This window comes from Saccostrea cucullata, unplaced genomic scaffold (genome assembly GCF_032062105.1).
Source record: "Saccostrea cucullata isolate Sc308-1 unplaced genomic scaffold, CSIRO_AGI_Scuc_v1 ctg7367, whole genome shotgun sequence".
Classification (NCBI taxonomy): domain Eukaryota; kingdom Metazoa; phylum Mollusca; class Bivalvia; order Ostreida; family Ostreidae; genus Saccostrea; species Saccostrea cuccullata.
In genome coordinates, this window is record NW_026927196.1 from 20,568 (window position 1) to 28,680 (window position 8,113).

The 8,113-nt window shown below is 34.6% G+C and overlaps 1 pseudogene; it reads right to left on the reverse strand.

The window, feature by feature from the left end:
• Window positions 1-5,906: 5,906 nt before the first annotated feature.
• LOC134273701 (uncharacterized) lies at window positions 5,907-7,162 on the reverse strand (annotated as a pseudogene).
• Between the last annotated feature and the right edge of the window lie 951 nt (window positions 7,163-8,113).

Genomic DNA, 8,113 nt, shown 5'->3' on the forward strand with positions numbered 1-8,113 from the left:
ACCGTTTTTAGGGCGACACATGTTTTTCGGCGAAAAATTTCAACCTTTTCATGAAAGTTTAACTAATCGAGATAGTTCAGTATGGGGATAAACAGGAAATTTAAAAAAGTAAAAAATTAAAGCAGTTTCATTGATTTAGTGTTACTTATCTACTTACGTACATTTGTAAATGTGTTACAAACAATTTCTTTACCTTGAAATTTTAATGCTCAATAATCTTTTTTATTTCCATTGGGGGTGCTATCACACCTATTTAATGGGACATTCCAAAGAAAAGGCGCGAAGATTCACTCGTGACGTTTGGCGCTAAATTTTGAATAGTAACCCGCCTTTCATTATTCTACGACAGATGTACGGTTTCAGAAGTATATACAAGTAGATTTAGAGCTGTAGTCCCAATAGCGTAAAAATAAGCGCTTTGGGTTTTCAAGACCTCTCGTTGCTCGCAACGAGTTTCTTTTCTAGTCTTTTTATTATTATTTTTTTTTCCTTTTCTTTAGGATTTATATGGTTTATAGTGTGTCTTATGAGAATTCCAAACATGTGTTCAGTATCTTGATGCGTGCATTTATTGCAAAGATATGGCCGAACCAAACTTTGTCTCCCTGTCGGGGGTTCGAATCCCTGGAGGCGTTTCAAATTTTTTTTCTTTGTTTATGTCTTTTTTCGGTTGCAAATGACTTTTATTTCTTTTATAACACGTATGGAATATTTTTCCGATTTTTAATAGCTATTTTTGAGATATTTTGAGGAATACCTGTAATTATCATGATGTATGTTGAGAGACTGCTGTGAATAAACGTAACCTAAAAAAATACGTTCTGAAATCTATTTCTTGGGATTACGCAGCATAGAATTTTACGAAAAGTCGGTCGGAAGACCGCTTGTTGCTCTAGCAACAAGAACGCATCTAGTTAAGGTCTTCCGACTTCCTTCGGAAGACCTTATTGTTTTCCGTCGGTTTCCTATTATTATTATTATTATTCTTTTTTTCATATTTATGGCGATATCTCAGCTGTGACTGTACGGATTTTAAAGATTTTTACAGGAAAGATGCATCAGGTTAACATCTCCAGACGTGTTTTTCATTTTTTCAAAATTTGCTTCTATTCGCGATTTTGGGGGAAATTTGTATTTTTTAAATGGATTTTTGTACACTACTTTTCTCAAAAACGGCTAAAGTTATGACATTGAAACTGATGGACATAAAAGAGCATTACATGTAGATGTGCCGAATTTCCTTCATTTTTTGTCGTTCCTACTTCCGGTCGCAAACGGAAGTGAATTCAAAAAGTCTAATTTTTCAACTTTTTTGTTTTTCAATATTTTTCTTTCGGATTTACAGGGTTTATAGAGCGTCTTCAACCATATCTATATATGTTTTCATTTTTTTCATGCGTGCGTTTATTGCAAAGATATGACGGAACCAAACTATGTCTTACTGTCGGGGGTTCGAATCCCGCTCGGGGCGTTCCCCAAATTTTTTCTTTGTTTTTGTCTTTTTTCAGTTGCAAATTACTTTTCACTCTTTTATAACATGTGTGGAAGATTCTGTCGATTTTTAAAAGCTATATTTGGAGATATTTCGTGAAATACCTGGACCAATCACGATCTGTGTTGAGAAAAAACTACTGTTAATGAACGTAAACAAAAAAAATACATTAAGAAATCTATTCCAAGGGATGACAGAGCATAAATTGCAAAAGAGAAGTCGGTCGAAAGACCTGCTTGTTGCTGCCCCAGCAACAAGAACGCATCTAGTTAAGGTCTTCCGTCTTCACGGAAGACCTTATAGTGGTTCTACTGTTTCTTATTATTATTATTATTATTATTTTTCTGACACGATTTCTCGACAACTACTGGATAGAATTACATGAAATTTTCAGGAAAGATGTGTTGTAAGATACTCTTCAAAGTTCCAAGACAGTTTTTGGAAATTCCTCTCTGGTGCCAAGTTTTGGACCATTTTCCTGATTTTAAAACGACATTTTGTCCACGATTAAACTCAAAAACGGTAAAAGATATCAATTTGAAACTTTCAGAGTTTATAGATGATGATTGATACTTTCCAGGACGCGACTTTTCGTTCGTCGTCAGTACTTCCTGTCGCTACCGGAAGCCAATTCAAAAAGTCCAATTTTTCAACTTTCGTTGTTTTTCAATATTTTTCATTTATTTTTGGAATATTAAAAGAGACACTTCTATTGATGCTTACTATATAAGTTGTTTTAATATTGGTTAATCTGAACTCTAGATATTAATATTTGAAAATCTGAAGCTGGTCCAAAATGGTGGCTGTCTCTGTCAACTCCGCCATTTCGCGAGTAGGGGCTTATGGAGGCAGCTGAGCGTTTGATTAAACCATTCTGACATAAGGATACATGAAATGCAAAAAACTACTTGGACTCTCACGTAGTACGTTGCAATTCAGTGTCAATCTTAAAAACTTAATTTCCGTTTCACTGCTTTAGTGTTACTGGACTAGATACGATATGTAATGTGTAAAATGTGTTAAATATACTTTCCTAACGCCGAAATAAAATAAAGGTGATAAGAATGTTTTATTAATTAATTTCATTGACGCTATTGCACCTCTTTAATAGATCAGTACAAAGGAAAGGTGCGAATATTTACGCGTGGCGTTTGACACGAAATTATGAATAGGGGCCCGCCTTTTATGATTCTGAGACAGGTGTACTGTTGCAAAAGTATACACAAGTATATTTAAAGCAGTATTCCCAATAGCTAAATGGTTCGCGCGTTGGGGAGAAAAAAGAGAAAAAAAGGCGCATTCACAATGGCGACCTGGATTCAATCCTCCTTGTGACCAAAATTTTGAATCACTTTTCAGCTCGATTTTACAAGGTTTTTTTCCTGAAACGGACGGAAGACCTCTCGTTGCTCGCAACGAGATCGTATCTAGTTATTATTATTTTTCTTCTTCTTCCTGGGTCCTTTTTTGTCCGCGAGTGATCTTGTAAACTATTCACCCGAAGTAGGTAAAACCTTTTTAGGGTTAGTAGACATGTTATGTAGATTTGCGGAATCAAGGTCATTTTGCGCGCACGTGCTTGCAAGAGCATGCACGTGCAACACGTGAAATGACCAATATAATAGATATAGCCGTAACTTTTCTATTTTTGACTAAATGCTTTGAAACTCATAATATAAGTATATATTAGTTCTATAGGCATGATGACATGTTCCTCGCGCACGTGCTTGCAAGAGCGCGCACGTGCAACACGTGAAATGATTAATATAATAGATATAGCCGCAACTTTTCTATTTCTTGATGAAATGTTTTGAAACTCATAATGTAAGGATATAATAGTAGTATAGAAGAGATGGCATGTTCAAAATAGCAAGATCTCACGCGCATGTGCGTGCACTTTGCTCTGATCGGCTGAAACAAAAGTATCAATATCTTTCTTGTTTTTCGACAAAATCCTTTGAAATTTTGAACATATTCATACACTATAAAGTTCTACTGCATGATATAAAAGAATTATCATGAAAACATGCGCATGCACGTGTGCTGCAATCTGATTGGCTGAAACTTTAAATGTCTGTAACTTTCTAAGTTCTTAACGAAACGGGATGAAATTCCGAATATGAATAGGTATAATTGATACCTTCATTATGCTTCTATCAAATTTAAATGCAAGGACATGCATGCATGCACGTGTGCATGCGCAACATGTAAACTTACCAAAATGGTAACATTTAAATTTTTATGATATTTTGATTGATTCTCACGATAAAAAGATAGATTAATGGTTTAAACAACATGTCACATCATCTTGCATGCAGGTGCATGCGCGTGCAATCCGTTAAATGGGATATAGTTGATATCATTGTAGTTTTGATAATTCTTTAATGAAATCCTTTGATACTAAGCCTATTTTTTTTTAAAAAGTCTTACAGGAAAAATGGCCCAAAAAGTGAGTTGGGGAGCGTTTGGGGAACATCTGTAACGGTCCACGTTACAATTAAAACTAGTTAAGGTCTTCCGTCTTCACGGAAGAACTTATAGTTATTCTAGGTTTCTGTTTCCACTATTTTTAGGGTCTTCCGTCTCCAACTGAAGACCCTTCTATTATTATATTGTTTCTTTTTCACTTTTATTATTATTAGGGTCTTCCGTCTTCAGCGGAAAACCCTGTTATTATTCTTCTTCGGTTTCTTTTTCCCTTTATTAGGGTCTTCCGTCTTCAGCGGAAGACCCTTCTATTATTCTTCGGTTTCTTTTTCACTTTTATTATTATTATTATTAGCATCCACAAGTCAGTTTTTATATTTGATATTTACCACATGTATTATATACTGTCTTAAAGCATATGGAGAGTAGAAAAAGAAAATATAACATTTTGGTTTTCTATTCATAAGTTGTTACTAAAAATAGACTACTAAAAAGTAGTGCTTGCGCTTTTTTGTGGGACCATTTTGTTTTTCAGAGTATTGGTTTTGAATGAACAGCAAATACTTTGAAAAATTAGATTTTAAATGAAAATAATATGTTTGTTTGTAAAAGAACTTTTAAAATGACACACTTAATTATTTTATTGTTAATTTCACTTCCTCTACCACAGTGCATCACAAGTAAAAATGCGTATTATTGCGCCAACGTTAACACTTAAAAAATGACGTCAAAATTTTTAACTCTGAAAATGATCAGGATGTAGTAAAAAATAAATCATCAAATAAATTCACTTTAGCTGAATTCTTTTTTGTGTGTGTAATAGAAGTTTAAAACATAATTCATTGACAATCTTTGACAATTTCTCTGTACTCTTACTTATAATGTTTAAAAGTACATGTTTTAAATGTATGGTATCTACCAGTAATTTCCGGCACTTGACAGTTATAAAAGCAGTTAAAATACAAAAACGTAATCTTTTCTTGTAATAGTGTTTAGATTATATAAAAACAATCAAATAACACAAGCAATCAATGTAAAAAATGTAGTAATTTGATTTTCATGGTTAATTTAAACAGATTTCAGAACTTTTAATAGATTTGACAAAAGTTCCTTGTGTGTCAATGTTTGTCTTTTTCCATCATGACTCTTTCTAGAAAATGAAAACAGTTTTTGTTCGAGAACATTCTGCTTTAGAACATTTTTACGGTACCGGAGCTGGGCTTTTAAAGCATTGACTCCTTTATTCTCAATTTACACTCGCGGGCTGATTTCCATAAACCATAGAAAATAATGTCATCACTCTGTTTTTCCAGTTGTGCTTGTTTTCTTCTCTTTTTTCAGCTCTTTTTCGGAACTCTTCTTCTTGTTTTTCCTCTCTCTGTCGTTGAATTTCTCCTTTTCTTTTTGAGAATAAATCTCTTTCAGTGGATACGGATTTTCTAGCTTCCGAAATAAGGTCTTCCATGTCCTCTTTGTTTCTTATTATCCATGTGGATGTCTTGTTCATTAGGAAAAGTGTGTAAGCCTCAAGAGCTAGAGCTGATATATTAGGTTTAGCTCTTAAAATTTGGTCCATGTACGCGAACAGTCGCTCGGAATAAGAATTATGTTTGTCCACACTCTTGGTAGCCAGTGAGAGCTCCTCAGTGAAAGTTTCATATTTACCATCTGGCAAGTGGTCTTTATAGACATGCAGTACTACTTTCCGGATCGCTGGTAACAGGACACGTAGAATGATTTCCACATCAGTATCATAATTAGACTCTTTGGTCAGGAATTCAAAAACTCTTTCGCCATTAAAGTCTATTCCTGTTAAAGCTGGAAAGATTCCCTTAATAAAATCAGCTAAATTTTCAGTTACATCCGCCAAATAAGTTGATAGATGGAGATAATTTTGTGTCATGTCTTCAATTAAAGTATCCTTGTTCTCGAGAAAATTTCAAAGGGGTGTTGTAATCATCTTTGAAATCAATCCCAGGGCTTTCAGTCAGGCAACATAAAAAGAAACTCTAAGATCTGAGAGAACAGACTTCAGAAGTTTTTTGTTTTCAATATCTGATTTCTCCAGAAATTCAGTCATGTAAGGATGTAGAAAGTAAAGGCATGCAGCATTTTGAAATAAAATGTTGAATCTGTGACCCTTAAATGGTTGCAGAGGAAGTGAGATCATTCTGTTTTCAGTAAGAAATGGCTGCATGTATGTTCGGAAGGCCCCATAACACCCACACTTTTCATCACCTCTTCTTGCAAAAGCCTTGCATGCACTTCTTATTAAGCGAAAACAACCTGATTCATCAATTTTAGAGAAATTCTTATCAAAAATTGGTGGGTTTCCATCGAAATTCCCTTTTTCTGCTTCACAAAATCCCTTCTGGGCCGCATTCGCCATATGCACCAGGCCATGAATACCGCAGAAGAAATTGTTCAGTCTGCTAACTGTTTCTTTTTCAACATCATCCAATGCGTGGTAATCTCCCCGTATATGTGGTAGCAGTTATTCTCTGTAACTTTCTAATAGCTCATTAAACTTTAATTCTGTAGCGGCACGATCACTCATCGTATTTTGGATATTGCAGATAATTTTGTTTCCAACATTCTTCTGGGTTTCCTCGTTGTTGTTAGAAATATCCTGTAAAATTTCTTTAAATGTGTCCAGTGTGTTTCGTGCTGATTTTGTGGCCATTTCACGAAGTCCTAATGCAAAATAATTACCTTCTTCATCACGAACAGAAAACCCACCATATTTAATGCCAAACTTCGATGTCTCATCAGTGTGCAAGGTTGTGTTGATTTTTTCTGACAGTTCTTCTTGTAGTTGTTTTTTGGCTAGACAGAGTCTTTGGATATTCATATTAACAACTGTTGATGGAGATGGTAGTCTGTCAGGTTCTTTTCCTGCTAACTTCAACCAGGCTTCTATGGTTGGTCCTAAATCAAAATATGAACGTATATGTAAAATGTACATTTACTTTATGTTGGTGCATACATCAAGTAAACAAATCAGAATTAAAAAAAAACAAAAAACTTACCAATTTTCGTTGATGGGACATTGTGTTCGAGAAGAGAGTACACACACAAATGGAGTTCTGGAGTGAATGCTCTCTCTTTCTTGTCAAATAGATTGATGACTATGGTGTGAGTGAAGTCATGCAGCTGCTCCATGAGATAGGAAATTTCATCATCTTTTTCCTTAAGGGTATGCTGAAGCTCATTGACAGTGACTGCTCAGCTTCGTTGACGGCGTCAGTTTATTTAATAAATTTCAAAACATGTGTGGGGTTATTCTAAAAGCGCTCCTTAGCGCGGGGGTTTATTAAGATAACATGCATATTAATTTGAAGAGGATTAAATTCTGAATCGATCTAATGTTGTAACACATCTATGTAACCTGTTCTAGAAAAGGGTGAAAATTTTGTCTGAAAACTACTTACTTTATGCACTCTTCTATCATGGTAATATTTGTATCTGTAATGAGTTATTTGGTATCATTTTGTTCTGTAAATTCTCCAGCATCTGTTTTTATAAAAGAAAACTCTCACGCACCTTTGTTGTCCTGGAAACAGCGGAATGAGAAAGCGCGACAATTACTACCTACTATATTTCAGGTGTAATTTTTGCATTCAAACGCATTTTTCATTTGATGTAAATATAATTATAAGAGAGGTAAATAAAATTAATAAAATATATTTAACAAAGTTTAATAATTTTTTTCACATCTTTATTCTTGAAATAATCATTGAGAGCGAAAAAGCAGTAAAATTTGGGGTTTGAAAAAGCAATGTTTTGGTAAGAGTCACATAGCGTTACGTAATGACGTGACTTGACTTGTGGATGCTATTATTAAGGTCTTCCGTTTCCAACGGAAGACCTTATTGTTTTCGTTCGGTTTCTTTTTCTCTATTATTATTAGGGTCTTCCGTCTTCAGCGGAAGACCCTTCTATTATTCTTCGGTTTCTTTTTCCCCTTTATTATTTTTCTTCTTTTTTCTTCTTACAAAATTTGTGCAGAGGATTTCTCGGAGATGGCTCGACCGATTTTATCCAAATTTTCATGGTTGATGCATTGACATCTGAAGTTAATTCTGGCAAGTCCTTTTTGGGAAATTCCCTTTCAGTCGAGAGTTATCGCCCTTTGATCGAAATTTAGAGGACCTCCGTGTCTGTCACGTTACTCAAAAACGGCTTCAGCTAGAA